General features: G+C 49.5%; 1 protein-coding gene across 2 annotated transcripts in view; it reads right to left on the reverse strand.

Annotated features, from left to right (window-relative positions):
• The window catches only part of IGF2BP1 (insulin like growth factor 2 mRNA binding protein 1), a 41,732-nt gene that overhangs the window by 17,237 nt on the left and 4,232 nt on the right, over positions 1 to 20,263 (reverse strand). The window lies entirely within an intron of this gene.

Consider the following 20,263-nt stretch of genomic DNA (forward strand, 5'->3'; position numbering starts at 1 on the left):
CAATTAACTGCTCACTACCTAAATCGATGCCCTAATCCCTGGGCTTACTAACATTTCAATTGACTTGATCTTCACTGGTCAATTGTCATTTATGTCTCAGCATTTCCTTGATCACAAACTTAGTTCAGGGACATGGTCCAATGAAATTCTAACGGCAAGAGGGAAAACGAACCTGGGAAGCAGAAAATCCGGTTCTAGCTCTTAAACTACCGGACTGGGTCTTCATCTGACTAAGCCAAGTAAGCTTCAGGCCTCAGTGTTCCTACCGGGCCCTTCCTTGTCAGCTCCTGCCAAGCTAGAGGAGACGGGTGTTGAAAACACAGGAAGAAGGGATGCTAAGCTCTCACCATAAAAGCTTCCCTCTGGGCTCTGTCCTAGGTCCATTCACTCACTCCATCCCTGGGACCTTAAAGGGTCAAATGGAAACTGAAGGGTCTCCAAGATCCCTTCTAGGCTGTGTAGCTCTGAGCATGGAAAGCTCTTCCTGGGACAAAATGACTGCAGGGAAAAGGAGGATCCGTGTTAAAGGGAATCTACATGTTTAAGGCTCTTTACCTTGGGTGGTTCATGAACCCGATCTAAAGTCATCAGACTACATTGCTGAACAAGACAGCAAGGAGAAGAACCGTGTCCAGTTCCGGGTCCTCAGATCCTACACCAGGCCACCTTCTTTGATTCCATTCAAAGGCAAAAGAGGGGGCCTGACATATGGCCTTGTGAGGGATGATGTCCCAAAGAACACTCATTTTGTGCCCAAACAGGCAGAGAAAATGCAGAAACCCTCACAGTAGAAGTTCAACTGTAGGGAGAATTACGGAAGAGATGGTTACACACTGGAAGACTGAAGACACGGGTCTCCCGTGATGCCCCACCACAGAAGTCCTTACCTCTAGCAAACTTTTGCAGATGAAAAGGCAGGGGCTACCTGCCTGGGAGCTCAGACCAGTAAGGGCCTACAGTCACCACTGTGCGGGAGCTCAGTGTGAAGATGGCTCTTTCAAGATGGTCCCTTAGTGTAATCTCAGGTCGAAGGTCAGAAATACCCTCCTCCTCCTACTCCTCCTTCAAACTCCTAGGTTTAGGGACTTTTCTTTTCAAGGTAGGGAAGAGTTGGGGAGGGGATGGGGTGAGGAAATCAAATCTCGGTTTGGGGTTTTAATCCATATCCTGAAAGCAATGGCAGTCTGGAATGTCTGGAATGTTCCAGGAGAAGGAGGGGGAGGAGGGCAGGGCCACACAACCAATGAAAGAAAAAAGACCTCCTGGCAGCCCTCTCCCACCCCCAAGAGGCAGAGACTCACCCACCCCTCTAGGACACACACACCCAATCCTTCAGACCCCCAAACCTCCCCGCAAGCCCCCAACCGACACACACACACACACACACACACACACACACACACTACAGAAGCCATGGAAGACCCTTTGTCTTTTAAGCGCTTGGCCTGGTTTCTATTACTGATGGTGCTACCTAATTTCTTTCAGGCCCAAAGCACGTGGGGGGATGTTGGGAACTGTACCCAGTCCTCCCCTCCCAGGACCCCCGGTGAACTCCTCTGCCCCACAAACTATGGAAGGCCAGGCGCAAGCTGGGCCAGAGTGGTATACGGAGGGCTTGGGGGTCCAGAGAGAAGCCATGGTATTTGACGGCTCGTACCATCGTTTCCTCCTGTGGAATTGGACAGGGCTTTTGTGAGAACTTCCAGAGATAAGCTGTGCGAATGGGGGTTCCTTTTGTGGGAGTGGACGCTCAATCCCTGGCCCGCTCCTCAGGAGCCCACAGGCATCCAGACAAGCATGGAGGGAGGCAGGGACGAAGGGCTGGCCAGGAGCACTCTCACTGGGCGACGGTTAACACAGTCGTTAACAATATTTAGGTGTCACTGCTGGGGCAACAGAGGGAAATACCAGCGCCTCCAGTCCCAGTCCCCTGCCTCCCCCAACGACTAAAGGGTCCTGGTACGGCCCAGGGCCCCACTCCACACTCCAGTGCACCAGCCTCCACTAGAGCTGAGCAGTACCTCTGCCCTCCAGGTAACAGGGCCCTCTACTCTGAGCGGAGCCTGGAGGGCCCAAACCCCAACACCTCTCATTCAGAAAAAGCAAGAGAATACCTAGAGGTTCACGAAGCACACCCCAGCACCCAGGAGCTGATAAACCTGTTGCATGATAGCCCCTGACAACGAAGGCAATGGTTTCACCAACCTAATTCCTTCCCTGGGTGCCAACGCCCTGTGGCTTCTGACCTCTTTGCCTGCCTTGACCTGAAGGGCAAGTTACCAAGCCCTGGGGCAGCTCCCAGGACAGAGGAACCACAGGGGACCCACCTCTCCAATGCTGGGGGAGGAGGGAGCGGTGGTGGGGTGGGGGGCCATGAAGGCCACAGAGACCAAGTGACCATTTTTCTCAAGCCCTGGGGAAGATTTCAGCAGAGAACAGAGGGAGAGAGCACCCATGCAACTGTGTAAGGAGTTAAGGAGCAAAACCAAGAATTTCCGGAAGCACAGGAACCGGACACCCGGAAAAGGATGTGGTTGGGAATTCTCCCTGGGAAGGAAATTCTAATCCTTTTCACCTTTTCAGAGAAGTGTCACGGACTTAGACTGGGAAGGAAAACAAGTCAATTAGGGAAGGGCCAGCATTTGAGGAATGCTTAAGAAACGCCAAGCTGAAATTCAGCACTTGCTAGAAGACCCTCATTACCCGTGAGGGTGGGGTCCACGGCTCCATTTTACAGACCAGGACCCTGAGAATGGAGATTGAGTATTTCTGCCAAGCACACAGCTACTTCTAAAAGCCTAGTCAGGCTTGGAACTCAAACCTTGTCTGATTCCAGACTCTGTGTGCTGTCTCGTGCTGCTATTTTGATGGAAGAAAGGAGACAAAAAGCCTTTGCCAAAACTCAGCCAAGTCTGGCCAAAGGACAACCAAAAATATTCAGAATCTGGGGCGCCTGGGTGGCTCAGCCAGTCAAGCGGTCGCCTTCGGCTCAGGTCATGATCTCAGGATCCTGGAATTGAACCCCAAGTTGGGCTCTGCTCAGTGGGGAGTCTGCTTCTCCCTTTTCTCTCTGCTGCTCCCCCTGCTTGTGCTCTCTCACTTATAAACTCTCTCTAATAAAATAATTTTTAAAAATCTTTAAAGAAAAAAATATTCAGAATTCATACAACAGGGGTGCCTGGGTGGCTCAGTCATTGAGCACTTGCCTTTGGCTCAGGTCATGACCTCTGATCACCAGGAAGCCCGCTTCTCCCTCCCCGCTCCCTGTCAATAAATAAATAAGAAATAAGATCTTTAAAAAAAATTTTCATACAACATAGTGAACAGCGGGCCTGGCTAAGCGGGTACTATTCTCCAATAAAATCGAAATGTCCCACCTGTAATTCCATAAGCTCCTAACTTCTCCCATAAGTGGGTGAAGTGATTCTACCGCATACTGAACACTGATTAGATACTGGGTAACACTGTTAACTAAAATCCGTGACTTTGTAAGTTCTTATTTTTTTAAGTTGGCTCCATGCCCAGTGTGGAGCCCAACACAGGTCTTGAACCCTCGACCCTGAGGTCAGGAACTCAGCTGAGATCAAGAGTCAGATACCTAACTGATTGAGCCACCCAGGCGCTCCTCAAGTTCTTATATTTAAAAAAAAAAAAAAAAAAAAAGAGAGAGAGAGATAGGGACCCTGGGCCGCTCAGTCAGTTAAGTGTCTGCCTTCCCCTCAGGCCATGATCCCAGAATCCTGGGATCGAATCCCGCATCAGGCTCCCTCGCTCCACCTGCTTGAGCGCCCGCGCATGTTCTCCCTCTCTCTCTCTCTCTCTCCCTGACAAATAAACAAAAACTTAAAAAGAGAGACAAAGAACTACAGATAAAATAAGGTGCCCAGAGCGCTCTGCTCAGCAGGGAGCCTGCTTCCTCCTCTCTCTCTGCCTGCCTTTCTCTGCCTCTTTGTGATCTCTGTCAAATAAATTAATTAATTAAATCTTTAAAAAATAATAAGGTGCCCAGGATTTGCAGCAAAATAATCAGAGGGTGAAGAAAAAATAAACATCGGCTCGATATGAGTTGGTATTTCTAAAGCTAGGTGATGGGTACATCGGAGACTTATTACATTATACTTCATACTTCTTTGCTTGTATACTTTTTTTCATCATTAAAATTGTTCTAAGTGGGGCTCAAATCCAGGACTGTGGGCCAAGACCAAGAGTCAGATGCTTAAGTAACTGAGCCACCCAGGGGCCCCTAAAACTTTTTTCAAATTACTCCAGGTTAGCCAGTTTTAAAGTCACAGCAGATTCCAAATTAATGGATCTAACGAGGTTTTCCGGTTGGGGTTGTATGACCAAGAATGCAAGCCTCCATGATGAGCCTGCTGGGGACTGGAAGGGGCAGGGGCCTGGGGTCCAGGCCGGAGAGGAGCAGATACACAAACAGCCTTCAGAATGGAGCCTCCCCCCAGGGCAGGGGAGGCACAGGAGGTACAAGGACTCCAGGTCTCCTGAAAAACGGCTGAAACCTGCCCCGGGGAGTGTTCTATTCCTTTTTCCATTCCCACAGCCCGAGAGGAAGGGATCTCACCCTCCTCTAAAAGAAGTTCCTTTAAACCCAGGTGGCCTAAACCAGCAGAAGGTGGGAGGAGTGGGAGGGAAGTAGCAACAAGTTTTGGAAATCTTGACAAGCCTGGGGCCCCTGATCAAGAGTCAAACCTGGACTTTCATCTCGGCAGAGAACCAGGATTAAACTGGGATTTCCAGATGAGATTCTTCACCTCCAGCCCTCCCCCAGGCTGTGATTTTCTGCCTAGCAGGGTGTGTGGCCTTGGACAAGTCCAACCTTCAACCCTCTGGACCTCAGTTTCTCACATGTAGGAAATAAGGACCAGGACTGGTCTGTTTTACAAGGGCTTGTGTTCCCAGCAGGGATCAACCCTGTCTACCTATAGGAAAAGGCTTTCTTAATCTGAGGAATTTTCTATCGCCTAACGGTCTTAAATAAGTGGTTCTTTTTTTTTTTTTCTTTTAAAGGTTTTATTTATTTATTGGACAGAGAGAGTACACAAGCAGGGGGAGCAGCAGACAGAGGGAGAGAGAGAAGCAGGATCTTTGCTGAACAGGGAGCACCACACAGGGCTCGATCCTAGGACCCTAGGACCATGATCTGAGCCAAAGGCAGACGCTTAACCAACGGAGCCACCCAGGTGCCCCTTAAATTAGTGGTAATTAACACCCTCTCACACACATACACCTTTGCCGATACTCCATCCCCCCAGGAATGTGATAAAAGCTAAAAACACTCTATACCAGAGAAGTGCCAACATTCTGCACAGTGTCAAGATCTCAGGAGTTCATGGAGACTTCAGAATCCTTCCATAAGTCCACAGTGAAGACATCCTCCCACATATCTTCACATGGAACTTCATCCCAAGGATGTCCCCAGTCCTGGCTCAAGCCTGCAGACAGCTCCTCAAAAAGCTGGGAAGAAACTAAGCCAAGACGATGAGAACATAAGCCTGGCTGGGGAGGTGGCCGGAGACTGTAGTTACTGGCATGTCCGGCAAGAGCGAGACACAAAGGTTGCTTTCCCTTCTCATCCACAAACTCACAACCATGACTTGCATCAAAGTTTCTGTAAAATTTGTGAAATCTAAATGCTGTTCATGGGCCCCTGCTGGTTCGGTCAGCGGAGCGACTCACTCTACATCTCGGCTCACCTCACAGTCTCGGGGTCTTGGGATTGGGCTCCACGCTCAACGCAGGCCACTTGGGATTCTCTCTCCCTCTCGGGAGCTCTGCAACCCCCTCTCCCCAGCTCCAGCGCACGCACTTGCACACTCTCTCTCCCAAATAAACAAAATCTTTATAAATAAATAAATTATAAAACGCTGGTTGAATGTTTTCCATGAAAACTTAGCATCTGAACTGGAATAGGCTCTAAGTATAAAATACTGCACACCGGATTCCTTATGACTTTGTACCCCCTCCCCCCAAAAATCAAACCTCATCAGTACACTGATTACATGCTGAATTAATAATACTCTGAATTGGGGCACCTGAGTGGCTCAGTGGATTAAAGCCTCTGCTTTCAGCTCAGGTCATGATCCCAGGGTCCTGGGATCATCCCTGGCATCAGGCTCTCTGCTCAGAGGGGAGCCTGCTTCCCTTCCGCTCTCTCTGCCTGCCTTTCTGCCTACTTGCCATCTCCGTCTGTCAAATAAAATAAAAATCTTTTAAAAAACGGGGGCTCCTGGGTGGCTCAGTGGGTTAAAGCCTCTGCCTTCAGGGGCGCCTGGATGGCTCAGTGGTTTAAAGCCTCTGCCTTCAGCTCAGGTCATGATCCCAGGATCCTGGGATCGTGCCCCGGATCGGGCTCTCTGCTCAGCGGGGAGCCTGCTTCCTCCTCCTCTCTCTCTGCCTGCCTTTCTGCCTATTTGTGATATCCATCTGTCAAATAAATAAATAAAATCTTTAAAATAAAATAAAATTTTAAAAAAGCCTCTGCCTTCAGCTCAGGTCATGATCTCAGGGTCCTGGGACAGAGTCCCGCATCAGGCTGTCTGCTCAGCAGGGAGCCTGCTTCTCTCTCTCTCTCTCTCTCTGCCTGCCTCTCTGCCTACGTGTGATCTCTCTCTCTCTCTCCCCCCCGTGTGTCAAATAAATAAATAAATAAAATCTTCAAAAAATTTTTAAAAAAATAATAATGCTCTGAATTTCCCAGTTAATTTTAGAATTAATCTTTTACATTGTTTTCCCTTTTCTGACATGGCTATTAGGAAATTTCAAAAATTTTAAAAAAGAATAAGGAAAAAAAAAAGAAACTTACATATGTGGCTGTCAATGTACTGGTACTGGACAGGGCTGCCCACTGTGCTAAAATGCAGAGCATAAAGTGATGGAGACAAGCGTGCCTCCTGCTCTCAAGGAGCTGACAGTCCAGTAGGGGACCCCATTTGGTTGGAGATGAGAGAAGGGACTGGACAAGGTTAACTGGGGGGTAGAGGGGGGCTCTCCACTGCATCCCTTTACAAGTGGGTGATCCTGTTGACTCTTCAACAAGAGAGTCCCCCGCGGCTGATGCAGGAGAAGCACCCTCCCGAGCCTGGCCCTCCTCCCAGTTTTTTCCAGCTGGAAGTCACGCATCTAACATGCCCTGAAGTATCAACATCAGCCTTTTCCCTAAGAGTACCACTGATCCTGTCCCCCCCTCACCACCACCCTGCCTCCTTATCCCTTATAGAGTGGAAAGGATGAAAAAAATAACTGTCCAGGGAAGCCTCCGAAGGGGGCGGACCTGGCACGCTCCGGGCATGGCAGGAGCTGAGAAAGAGGGCGGGGCCGGAGAGGGGAGGAGGAGCTGGCCCAATGCCCAGGGCTCTGTGCCAGGCTGATCCAGAGGCAGGGCAGCCAGACAGGCGGGCTGTCGGGTGGGCTGATGGGCAGGGTAAGGGCTGGAAAGGAAAACATGAACCTACAGAAAGGTACGGGAGTAGGCAGCGCAGACGCCACCGCCCAGGTGAACGCTAGGGTGTTAGAAGGGGCGACTGGAAGGCAGCGACACCGCTGCGAAACATCTGTGGTCCCGTGAACATGGTCTTTTAAAGGCATGAAGCACCCGTGCACTGTCCCACGGGTGCTCGGACTCCTGTGCTAATGCTGGGGACAAGCAGAAAGGAAAATCAAATCTCCAGGAAAGACTCCAGGATGAAGCATATACCGCCCCCCTGACACACACACCTTCGGAAGGCTTTGTATCACATTTAATACGCTCCCAGCCTACCTAGAAGCAGGGAAGCAGGTGGGGGCGGGGGAGAAGGGGGGGGGTCCCTCGGCTTCTTACATGACTAAGGCTACACGCGCACATGCGCACGCCCACACACATGAACCCAGCACCAGCAAGTTCCAGTTGCAGGAAATCAGATTCCTACACTGAGGCTGGCAAGGGGTAAGCCCCTCGAGCCTGAGAGGTCTCCCAACAGTCACCTTCGTCCGATGGCTGGAGAAACACAGGGCTCCGAGAAGAGGAAAAGAGCCTTGGCAACGATAACGTACAACCAGAACCCAGTTTTCCTCCCAAGCCGGTGTATGCTCATCTCTCCACCAAACCCTGCTTTCCCTCTGACAAGAAGCGTTAACACAGCAGAAGCTTGTAGAGCCCCGATGTCAGCAGCAGGAAAAATGCCCATATTCTGTACGGCTAAGTGCGCGCCAACTGGCTTTTACTGCATGCGGCTCTAATTTGGGCACAGGGTTTAACTCACACAAGAGCTAACTAGACTATAATACGGCTGGATGATTGTCAGAACTGTTAGCAGCCTAAAAGGATAGTCACAAATAACTCTTGCAAGATTTCCTGTAAGTTTTGGGAGAGGCAAGGAGGGGAACGTGGGACATGGAGCAGGACGGCTCTCACCAGTGTGTGCAAGCAAACCTCGACGATGTATATACTTCGTTCTGTTCACTCATCTCGGAAATGAACGGATTGACAAGACAGCCCACGCTTTTTTTTTTTCCTTGCCCATCTGGGCAGCGCCAGAGAGGAAGCCAAAACAGAAGCTCTGACACAGTGCAGCTCTTTCCAGACAAATCTCAAGTTGGCCAACAGTCTCTCCCTCGCTCCACCTTGCTCTCTCCCTCGACCTGTGCTTTCACCCGAGTGGCTCCTCAGAGTGGGACCTGGCGATGGCAGCTCTGCAGGGTGAAGTGGGAGGAAGGAGAAACGGAGTATGGGGACGCGTGGAAAAGCCTTCAGAATAAACCTAATTTGTGGAGACAAGTGATAAAAAGGTGACCCAGCATGAGCAGCAAAGCCTTCCCGGTGGAGGCGGCAATGGTGTGGGATCAGAAATGAACCGTTACAGACATTATTCGCCATCCTTCTAGGACTGGCAGTGAGAAGCCTTTCCAGCATCTTCACTTGTGGGGGAGGGGGGTAATACTCTGAGAGGAAAAGGCAGAAGGGGGGCTAGAAAGAGTATTCCTGTCCAAAGCTCTTCAGAGATGTTGGCTGAACTCTCACCACCCCCACCCCCCCAAAAAAATAGAGATGTTAGCGTTTCTCCAGAAAGGTTGAGAACCAAGTCTGGCCCTCTGGGACCCACAGACCTGGCTGAAAGGCAGAACTGGTGCTCAGTGGAAAGCATCGTGGGCACACCTCAAAAACAGAAAGGCTGAGTCTCTCCCTCAAGAGGGAATGGCAAGCTTGGAGAGCCCAGTTCAAGACAGGATTTTACTGTGGAGCTCTCAGAAGCAAGGATAAGGAAACTAGACCAGCCTCAAGAGAAATCAGGCTTCAGCAACTCCATTCCCCACAGAGAAAAAGCCCCTATGGGACTTAGCATAATTCTTGGAATGGGCAGGGCCCTGTGAAGGGCCGCCAAGGTATCCCAGTGTACATTAAAAACAATAACTGATCATCCTACCAGTAGGAAGGAGGGATGGCTGTGTCCCTCCCGCATGAGGCTAAACCTCCTCAAGACCAGCTGGGGGTCAGAAACTTCGGGAGGCTGCTGTTTATCTCTTCCTACCGGGGTGGGCAGTTAGAACAACTCTCCTCCGACGTGAACACCCATCCTGAGTTGTGCCCAGCATTGAGGCAGGCACAGATGTCCTTATGGGAGGTCTCTCTTCCCCAGCCCAGGGATGGCGGCCAGGAGTTGCACAGGCACCTTCCAAGACTGTGCAGCCAGCAAGGTCTCAGACCCGCCAGGAGCCCCAGGGTGGCAGGCCGTGCCCCGGAGGGCCGCCAAAGCAGGGGCAGGCAGGGCAAGAGGAGAAAGAGGTGCCTGGGAAGGGCGGCAGCAGCTGAGGGTGGGGGAGGGCTGGCAGCAGCTGGGGGGAGGAGGGGAGCCCTCATGAACGGGCAATTGAGAAGGCCTGAGCAGCTGAGCGGCCGCGCTGGCGTCGCCGGGCCTGCGCCCCACGCGGGCGGCCCCTTCCCCCAGCCCCTCACCTCGCCCAGGGAAAGCTGAGCGCGCGGCCTCCCACCCCAGCCGCTGGGTGGGCCGCGTCGGCAGAGCTCAAAGAGGGGGCATCCGATGCTCCCCTCCCACCCCCGCCCGCCGCAGTCTAGAATGTTCTGCCGCCAGAACCCCCTCGGTACCCGGCTCGGTGAGAGCCGGTCCCGCCCGGCCCAGGGGGCCCTCGGCTCCCCCGCGGGGCCCAGAGGGGGAGGGGAGAAGCGCCCCCGGGCTGCCGGGTGGGGGTGGGGACAGGACTTTGCCCTTTGTCTCTCTCTCCAGAGCCACCGGCCGAAACCCGACCCCATGAGCGAGCCAGGCAGCCAGCGAGGGGCAGGCTCCCCCTCCGGGGTCCTTTAGTAAATCCAGACCCGACCTCCCTGTGGTCAGGGCTGTGACTGAGGTGGTCCTGTGGGGGAGGGGGCTTCCCGCCTGCAAACAGGCCTGCAAGCATTTAAGTGGGAACCGGCTGGGGGTAGGGGGCCAGGAGAGGGCTGGAAGTGGGGCCGCAGAAGCTGGAGGGGAGAAAATGGCCCGGGAGGCGGCATTCCTTAGAGACCTCGGCCGGGCTGCGGGGAGGAGGCAGGACCGGGCCAGGGAGGCCTCCCACTGAGAAGGCAGGAACTGAGGCCCGGGAGTGGGCTGGGGGCACGGATCGCGAAGGCCTTCCGGGCCTGAAGAAAAAAGACCCTCTTCCTGGGGCGTTCTGGGAGCCTCCTCAGAAAAGTTACAATCGAAGACTCATCTCCATTCCCCATGCGCAGTAGGGCATTAGTCTGGGGGTGAGAAGGACCTTCTTTGTCTGCCCTCTCGGGGTGTCATCAGTTAATGATAATCTTATTTTGCACGGACTTTAGAGTTTACAAAGTCGTTCTTTACACCTCCAACTTCCATGAACCTAAAACAGCGACAAGAGGTTGATTTGAGCCTCTGAATCGCCAAAGAATGAGAATATTTATTTCCATTCTGCAGTTCAAAAAAACAAACAAAACAAACAAACAAACAAAAACTGGCTCAGAGAAGTTAAGTGACTAACCCAAGGTGACACTGGCCAGCAAACGTGGCTATACCATGATGCCTGCCTGCTCCTCCTGCTTGGGGGGGGGGTACCTGGGTTCTTGATCCTCAAAAAACATACCTAAGCTATGACTTATGATTCTGTAGGCTTGCAACATAGGTGAATTCTCTGTCCCTTCCTGCTGGGAGGTGGGGGGGGGGGAGCATCTCACCCCTCCCCCCAGCCTCTCATGTTTCATGGGGTTGACCCAAACAGAGTGGGGGTGGGATACCAGCCAAAGGCTCTAGCCCTGGTGCCTACCAGAATGCCAAAAGAAGGAGGCCCTTATAACTCAAAATACCTAGCTCATTTCATGGGGTTTCTGGAGAAGGGGATGTTGCAGATGAGGAAACGAGGCCCAGGAAAAGATAGGGACCCTGGATCCCACAGTTTACCCATTTGGGGAAACAGCAAGCTGAGACTGATACCCGAACTTTAACCCCACTCAAGTCCTTCTCCATTTCACTCAGCTCTCTGTAGGTCTTCTTTGTTCTAAAAGCAGCGTCCCCATTTCCCACCTTAGCTGCCCAGAAAAGAGGAGAATTTTCTGGTTTTTTTTTTTTAACCACTGAAAATTGCCTGAAAATCCCAACAGTGTGAGGAAATAAAATGCTAACGCAGGTATGAAACACCTGGGAAAGGAGGAGGCTCAGAACAGGTTGAAATTCATGTTGGGCGTGTTTTTATTTGCTAACCTTACTTACGCTCTCCCCCCAGAAAAGCTCAAGATAAGATTCAATGCCTTTGAACGTTAGAGGATCACCTGTTCCCACCTCCGTAGAGAGCTCAGTCTTAGAAGTGGAAAGGCGTGGGTTTGAATCCCAGCACCACCACCGAGTCATGTGCGGACCCTGGCTAAGTCTCTCGACCCTCTCAGCTTCAGCTTCTTCGGCAGAAGGAAGTCCCTTGCACAGGACTCTCTATGAGGACTGGGGCAACAGTGCTTAGGTGAGACAAGATGCTCGGTAAGTGCCCATCTTTAGACCTGAGTCCCATCCAACAGAGCTCTGGAGCCAAGACGATGCTCTATAAGGGAAATAAACAGGGGTATCCTCCCCACCTGCCCGACTGTCTCACTACAATGCCACCCCGCTCTTCTAGATGAACATCTCTCCCTGTCAATCCATCACGCTCTCCTTAATCCACCCCTATTTTGTCTGCCTATCTTCCAAAACACAGCTTAGCTAACTCCCTCAAAGCTTCCCTCCTCTATTTTAGTCCCTGAGGTTGTGTACCTCCCATTTTAATACATGGTCTCTTGGCCTCTGAGGTCCCACAGAGCTCTTCCTGGATCTAAAGTGAAAACGCCCGAGGGCACAGATTTTTATCTCACACCTCTCTAGTGCAGCTCCCTCTCTCAACCCTTGTCTCTCTCCCCCACTCTGAAAAAGACCCAACAGTGCAAAGAATTAGTGTTAATGGCAAGAGAGGGGTCAGGCAAAAACTCCCATATTTATGGAAGCATGAAGAGGTGACCACCATGGAGGAAAAAGCAAAACTGGCAATGGTTTGAGATGGGGAGTTTACTGGGTACAGTTCCAGTCCCGCAGGATGGAGAGAGTTCTAGAGACGAAGGCAGGTGCTGGCTGGGTGACACCATGATCGTTCTCCATAATGGAGCAGAGGGCTTCAAGCTTACGACGGTCAATGTCAAGGTATGTACGCCTCACCACGTAAAATTATTTAGATATTTAAGAGTTCGTTGATTAACTGAAATTTTAAAATCCTTAAAATTTTTAACTTAGGGGTGCCTGGCTGGCTCACTGCGAACAGCACGCAGCTCTACCTTGGGGTTCCGTTGGAGCCCCAGGTTGGGCATAGCAATTACTTAAAAATAAAATCTTATGGGGGGGCACCTGGGTGGCTCAGTGGGTTAAAGCCTCTGCCTTCAGCTGGATCATGATCTTAGGGTCCTGGGATTGAGCCCCATGGCGGGCTCTCTGCTCAGCAGGGAGCCTACTTCCCCCTCTCTCTGCCTGCCTCTCTGCCTACTTGTGATCTCGGTATCAAATAAATAAAATCTTTAAAAAAAAAAAAAAAAGAAGAACTTATAGGGGTGCCTGGGTGGCTCAGTGGATTAAGTCTCTGCCTTCAGCTCAGGTCATGATCCTGGGGTCCTGGGTTCCTGGGATGGAGCCCCACATCAGGCTCCCTGCTCAGCGGGGAGCCTGCTTCCCTCCCTCTTTCTCTCTCTCTCTCTGCCTGCCTCTCTGCCTACTTGTGATCTCTGTCAAATAAATAAATAAATAAAAATCTTTTTTTTAATATAAAAATTTAAAAATCTTATGAATAAGCAAGCAGACAGATAAACAAATGGCTTTTTTAAATTTAAAATTCTCTTAAAATACTAAGGAGCAAGTGAAAAATCTAAAAGCTCCTAGAGGAAAATAAACCGAGAAGTTGTATTTCCTCCCATCTCCACTCTAAGACGAGTCTTTCCCTTGTCTCTCATTGTATTTCTGACCCCGGCAGAGGCCGTAGACTCTGGACATGTTCAACCGGGTGAATGAATGCCCACGTGCATTAAGTGAGCGGGCACACTCTGAGAGATAACCAAACTTCACAGCAAAATGCTAGCGATTGTAGCGATCTGTCCCGTCTTGTTAAATATTTTCTTACGTGGAAACTGGTTGTAAATATGTTATTTTTAAAATCTCTCCCCCTCTGCAAAAATGGCTAATGTCTGACTGGCAACCCCCCCACCACACACACCACACACACACGCTAAAGTTGCTGATCATGGGATGTTTTGAAGAGAGCCTGTCTCGGCTCAGGCTCCACTCTTCCTCTAGTTAGAAGTTTAAATTTAGCAAACTACTCATTCAAGATAGTCAGCAAGGAACAAGAGGAGGAAAGCGAAAGGAAGATTATCTCACGGAGACCTAGGAGGTTTGTGAAGGCCATCTATCCCACCTGCCTACCCACGGCTTATTCTGGACAGGTATCCCTCTACCCGATTCTAAACAGCCAGCAGCAGCAGCTTTCAATCAAATGGTAATGACCACAGGCAGGAAAACCCTCTAGATAAAATAACCCCAGTGAGCCACATTTTCCCTTCTTTTACAACAACAGAAAGTTGCTGCTGTGGACACTCGACAAAAGGAGTCAAGGGAGGATCTTCTGAACACTGCTGTCCCTCCTCCCCAAGCCAACATCCTCTGTCTAGTCCCTGCTCAGAGCACACTGCCTGTAGCCACCAACAGCCGGGTCTACGAAGGAGCATCCCTACTCTTTAATTTAGGGTTGTCTCCAAATCCTGCCCAAGCCAACTGCTCTATTACAGTCGGACTTCTCCTCCCAAGAAACTTAGAGACCTGGAGGAGGAAGTAAAGAATAAATATTTCTAGCCTGGAACAGACATCCTCACCAAGTTTACTCCACCCGCCAGCCCCCACGTTAGTTCCTGTCGCCCCTCATTTTGTCCTCTTCATCTCCAGAATACCTCATGGGAAGCTGAGGAGCCCCAAGCAATCCCAGATGCCACTCCAGAAGAGAGGCAACACACATCATTCCCCATAAACTAATTGTAAAACCCTTTATAGTAACTGATTAAAGTCACAGGCCTGTTAAATGGCCAAAAGCCACATCCGGATTGGAAGCCCTTCCTCTCCCCACCCCATGGAGAGAAGGTTCAATCCGCAGTCCCTAGACTGAGATTTCGAAGGGGGCAATCGGTCTGTGCCAGTGGGGGTGTGCACACCCTTTCAGCAGAGAGGCCCAAAGAGAAGAAGTGGACGGCCACATGGGCTCTCTTTCCAGTCCAGGGGGCCAGGGAAAGTGACGCCACTGGGGCTGTGCCCTCTACAAGGGCACAGGAAAAGGAACAATGTATGTGGTTGCTTCCTGGGCATCCAGGGAGCCCCAACTCCTGAAAGGCTTCTTTGTGAGCTTACCAAGAGCTGAACATCAAGGCAAACATGCCCATCTCCCACCAGGTGGGGGAAGCTGCTCTCATTTCTTCCTTCCTCTGACCCGCAAGGACTCACAGTCCCCTTCATCCCGAATCCTTATCATACTTAACCTCATCTGCAGAATTAAGATGGTTCCTCTCTCACCAATGTCCCTACCCTACATGCACCTTTGACAGTAGCCCCCAATTACGAAATTTCCTCTAGCCTGAGTTCATGGCAGCGACAATGGAGTATATGGCTCCTTCCTCCCTGAGGAAACAGGAGTAACATTTTCCAGCACACTTGCAGTCTCTTGTCTGACAGGATGGGGTCCATAGCGCCGGGGGTCTGGGGGCACTGCCCTGGTGAGCTTCATCTCCCTCTCCCAAAAGGTGGCTCTTCCTTTCAGCATGCAGGTTACCCAAGGACCCTACACATAAGTCCCTTTCCATATGCCTGTCCATCACTGTTCCATGTCATACACATGCCAGAAGCACAGACAGATCAACAGCCTGCCGAATGCCTTAGATACATGCCCCAAGCTGCCACAGTCCAAAGACAGGAGGCAGCGAGGTCTGTATCTACAATAAATAATAGCAATAATAATAGTTAATGTGGGGGCGCCTGGGTGGCTCAGTGGGTTAAGCTGCTGCCTTCGGCTCAGGTCATGATCTCAGGGTCCCAGGATAGAGTCCCGCATCGGGCTCTCTGCTCGGCAGGGAGCCTGCTTCCTCCTCTCTCTCTCTCTGCCTGCCTCTCTGCCTACTTGTGATCTCTATCTGTCAAATAAATAAAATCTAAAAAATAATAATAATAATAATAGTTAATGTGTAATAACACCAGTTCAGTTACAGAAATCGAGGCTCAAGAAGATTAACTTCTACAGGTTCAGTCACTGCCTGGCTCCCAAAGCTCTTATTTTTAAATACTGAGCTATCCTGAGAGCCCCTTCCTGCAAAGTCCTGAAGAGGGTAGGAAGAGGCACCGAGGGTAGGTCAGAAGACCCTGACTGCATGGGGTTTCCTCTCTCCTTGAGCCTCAGTTCAGAATGATTCCTGTCCACCCAGTTCCTGCTGCCAAAGAACTCAGACCCCACAAACGACCTTTACACGGAACAGTTTTTCCCTGAATCCTGATTTCTCCTCTTGGAGATTCTAACTACATCCAATCAACTCAACTGCCCAATCAAATTTCCCTCAGACTTAACATTTTCCACCGCAAGTGGTCAAAACATCTGGATGAAGGACTAATTTTTCAACTGAAACTAACTCAAAATGAATGAAAACTGAAGGTTTCCCTCACCCTCTTTTCCTACAGAACTATCGAGAGGGCTGATGAGAATCCACGGAACAGACACAACGTGGGAGCGAGATCCTCCACTTCTCCCGTCTCATCTCAAAAAAGAGGTTCCACACCCCTCCCCTAAACTATGAGAAAAATCCACATCCATCCATCCCGACATGAGAGCATGTGCCTTTAGCCACCAAAATGCCGCTTGTCTGATCATCACATTTGTCTAGAAAGGTCCTCCAAACACCTTGACATACCAGCCAAAAATTCATCTCATCAGCCAGGTGTTTGCTCTGTATTTCATTTAAAAGCAGTTTACCCGTGGTTCACACCATGCCCTGTGCTCCCTGCCGTACAACCGGAACATCAAATCCTGGAAGACTGGACTTCTGTGATAGGACTGCACTCCTGGGCGGCAGTGGCGGGGGAGCCGCGGGGAATGTTCTGTATACTGTCACATTTCAGTGTTTTCCAATCAGGTTTTCTCCAACTGTATTAAAATGAGGTCCAGACCCACTTTTCTCCTGTAATCCACGTACATTGTATTTCAGTGGTCTGTGATTAGGGTAAAAGCTTGTTCCAGCCTGTTCTGCCTTCATTCTTCCACTATTTATTGCAAACCTACTAGCTGCAAACAGGCCTTACAAAGCTGGCTCAGCCTGTTCCGTACCAGGATGACCCCTCCCACTCACTTAAAAAAAAAAAAAAAGAAAGAAAGAAAAAAAAGAAATCCCACAGTCCCCTCTGAACAAAATTTGAGAGGACATCTGTGCTCTTCTATGGGAATGGAGTTAGCACACTGGGGGCTGAGCGGCTTCCTGCCCACAGAGCGTTCCCTGCAATGGCAGCTTATCACAGATGCCCCCCCCATCTTTTGCTAACCTTATCAAACTTTTATCAGTAACTAAAAGAGCATGCACTCTCTCCAGTGCCCGTTTTTTGAGACCTTTTCTTTTGTTTTGACAGGCATCTTAAAAGGTGTGGGCGAGGAGAGGAAATGTGCTCGGGACAGGTGTAACTAGTGTGCAAATCTGATGTTTACTAGGAGTCAAACACTGGCTGGGACCCGGAGAAGTCTTCCAAGCCCAGTCAGTGGCCCACCGGAGGACCTGTTGTGTCTCTTTGCTATGATTCCCCCTGCTATTGTTTCAGTCCGCCTTCGGGACGTAGTGAGAGGCCACTCTAAAGATTACTGGACCCTGTTAACTCTTGCAGCTCTGTCCTCCGTTGCCAAGGGGCCTCGGATCCTGGGAGAGAGAGGGCGACCACTATGCCACCTCCATTTTCTCTCCACCTCTCGCCCTCTTTCCTCCTTACCCCTCCTTTCCCCCCAGCCCTCTCCACTCCGCCTTGGCCTTTAGCTTTTGCCTTCGAATGCAAAGGTCTTTAGGCAGCCGGGGCGCTGCAAGGGGGCTGCGCTCGCAGCCGGAGAACGCTCCACGTGGGCGAGGTCGGGAATCTGGGGGTCCCTGGGCGAGGTTCGGGAATCTGGGGCTCTCGGGACCGGGACCGGGGCGAGGCTGTCTGCCCGCGCGCCGCGGGCGGGGATCTCGGGGACCCGGAGAAAGGCAGCCCTGCGGGGGGCCCCGAGGGGCGCGGGGGCGCGCGCGGAGCCGACCGAGACTGCGGGGCTGCGGGGGGCCACAGCGGGCCGGGAAGGAGCAGGGCAGCCGGGCGGGCGAGGGCTCTGCAGGAAGCGCCTCCACGGCGGCCGCGACTTTCTCGGCTTTTTGAAAAGGGGAAGGCAAGGCGAGCAACTCCGACAGCAGCAGGAGCCTTGCCCTACGCCCAGTCTCCCACCCGTCTTCCAAAGCTGCTGTCTGCGACCCCCTCTCCCGCGCGGGTCGCAGTGCGCCTCCAGCCGCTTCTCTTTAAAAGGGAAGCGGGAATTCCACCCCAACCCCCATCTCTCTCTTTTCTCCCCCGTCTGGAATTTCCAACCCAGGACTAACTCGTCTGATCTCTCCCGTCTCCCCTGCTGCTTTTTTCCTCCTCTTTTCTCTCCCTAACACTCCCATCCCAAATTCTAAGCTGCACTTTCTGGAAGGCATTAAAAGCTACATTTTAAGAATCTTTCAAGAGATGGAGAGCGAACAAGACGGAATTCAAACCCTAACAGCTGGCAAAATGTCTGTTCTTCAAACGCCTTTGGTTCATACATTTACTCTAATGACAACACCACCAACACTGCCGTCACCACCAACAGAGAGATAACCAATGTCTATCTTCAGCAAAAACATCCCCAAGTCTCACACAGCACTTGCTGGTCTTCCCCCTTTCACTCAACTAAACCAGATCTGAAATCTTAAAAAATATTTTCAAGTCGTATATTTACTCGTCTATCTCAGTGGTATCAACTCGCTATTACACACTGAAGTTTAGACAAAGCCCTTAAAAAAAATAAGCCTTAAAAGTAGCCAAACCCATAAAATAGATTCAAATGACATACATTAAGGTAATTTTAAAAGATTAGAAGCTTCAGAACCCTTGAATCAACATTCTTCCAAAGGCTAATGTCATGGATTTTATTTCTAAAACATAATGATGTTTTGCTCCTTTTCCACCAAAAGCTGTACCATTAAAACTTTACATTTGGAACAGTTAATTATACTTTGAATGAATTAGTGATGGATAAATTCCTTCCCCTTCTCTCCCCCAAAGTTTTCCATCTGAGAAAGCATTAGGGTAAAATTTTCCTCTTTCTACTTTGGGTCAGAAAATAAAGGGTTCTAGAAACCTACCACTCTTCCAATGGACAGTCAAAACACCACTGTCCTTTAGGAAAGCATCTTGAAATACTGTGCACTAAATGACAACAAGTTAAGGGATTTGCTATCAGTGAAGAAAACAAATTTATGAATTTGTAGGATCTACTTTCTAGGTGGAAATGAAGATGAGTGAACCGATTTCCACCTTCCTTCCAAACAGTGCAGAAAAATATAAGAATCAACTATTTTTAAAATTTATTGAAAGGCAAAAAAAAACTAACCTAATACAAAAACTTTGAGTGTCATAAACTGTTTCTACTTTACTCTTACTAGTTGAATACAGGTCAGATGTATCTTTCAACTACAACCACTAAAGAAAAAGTGCCTAAAAATTCTCCCACTCTAGTATTTTTTACTCCTTTGTTGTTTTTTTAAGACATTCCCTTGCTTCTTAACCCCCCTTCTTATAATTCATTTTCAGCCCCTAAGAACAGTTTTCATTAAAGACAAGTCCATTTCTGAAGGCAGAATCTTTCTGCTTGTTTTGAAAACATTTAGTGATCCAATTACTTCAGAGCAAATCACTTAAAATTAAAAATAATATTTTTGCCACTTACAAGACATCCCTTCACACAGATTTTCAAAGCTGTTAACTTTAGGAAATTAAAACTGTAAAATCAGAATAAACTTTAAGCACTTTGAGAGTTCTCACTCTTCTATGGCTCTGACACCAATTTCTTTCTTTCTTTTTTTTTTTTTTATACTTGGAAAACTTAAGGAAAAGTGTTTAGTCCACCTCATTTTAAGTTAGCTTAGAGAAAAGAACCACCATTAACCTGCCTAAGAAAATCAGTCTTTTAAGTCGAACACATTTCATGCACAGAAATGCAGTACATCTCTTGCATTTTTTTCTTAACAGCAACACCTTTTACTTTGATGACAGCAGTTGACAGTAGGTATGCTATCTTTAGGTCACATTCCTCTAGAAAAAGGTGCACACAGTGGCAAATGAAACAAAAGTTTAATTCCTTTAAAAAGCAAGTCAATTCTTAAAATAAACAAGTCTAAAATGGGACACCCCCCCCTTACCTTAACTACTCTTATGCCTCTCAAAATAAAACACAAGTACAAACCCCTTCCACAACTGTTTTAAAAAACGCTTTTGGCTTTTCTCCATTGTCCTAATATTGACAGTGAATATATGTAAGTTCTCAATAAAAAGCCAAAATGCTGGCCCAAATTCCAACACTGTCTAAGAGAGGGTTTGGGAAGGTGGGAGAAATTTAGTATCATACATTTTAAAATTTCAAATTAATGTTTTCAGCTTAAATGCATAATGCTCAGTCTCTTGGATTTTTAAAAAGG

Source organism: Neovison vison, chromosome 5 (assembly GCF_020171115.1).
Source record: "Neovison vison isolate M4711 chromosome 5, ASM_NN_V1, whole genome shotgun sequence".
Taxonomy (NCBI): Eukaryota; Metazoa; Chordata; class Mammalia; order Carnivora; family Mustelidae; genus Neogale; species Neogale vison.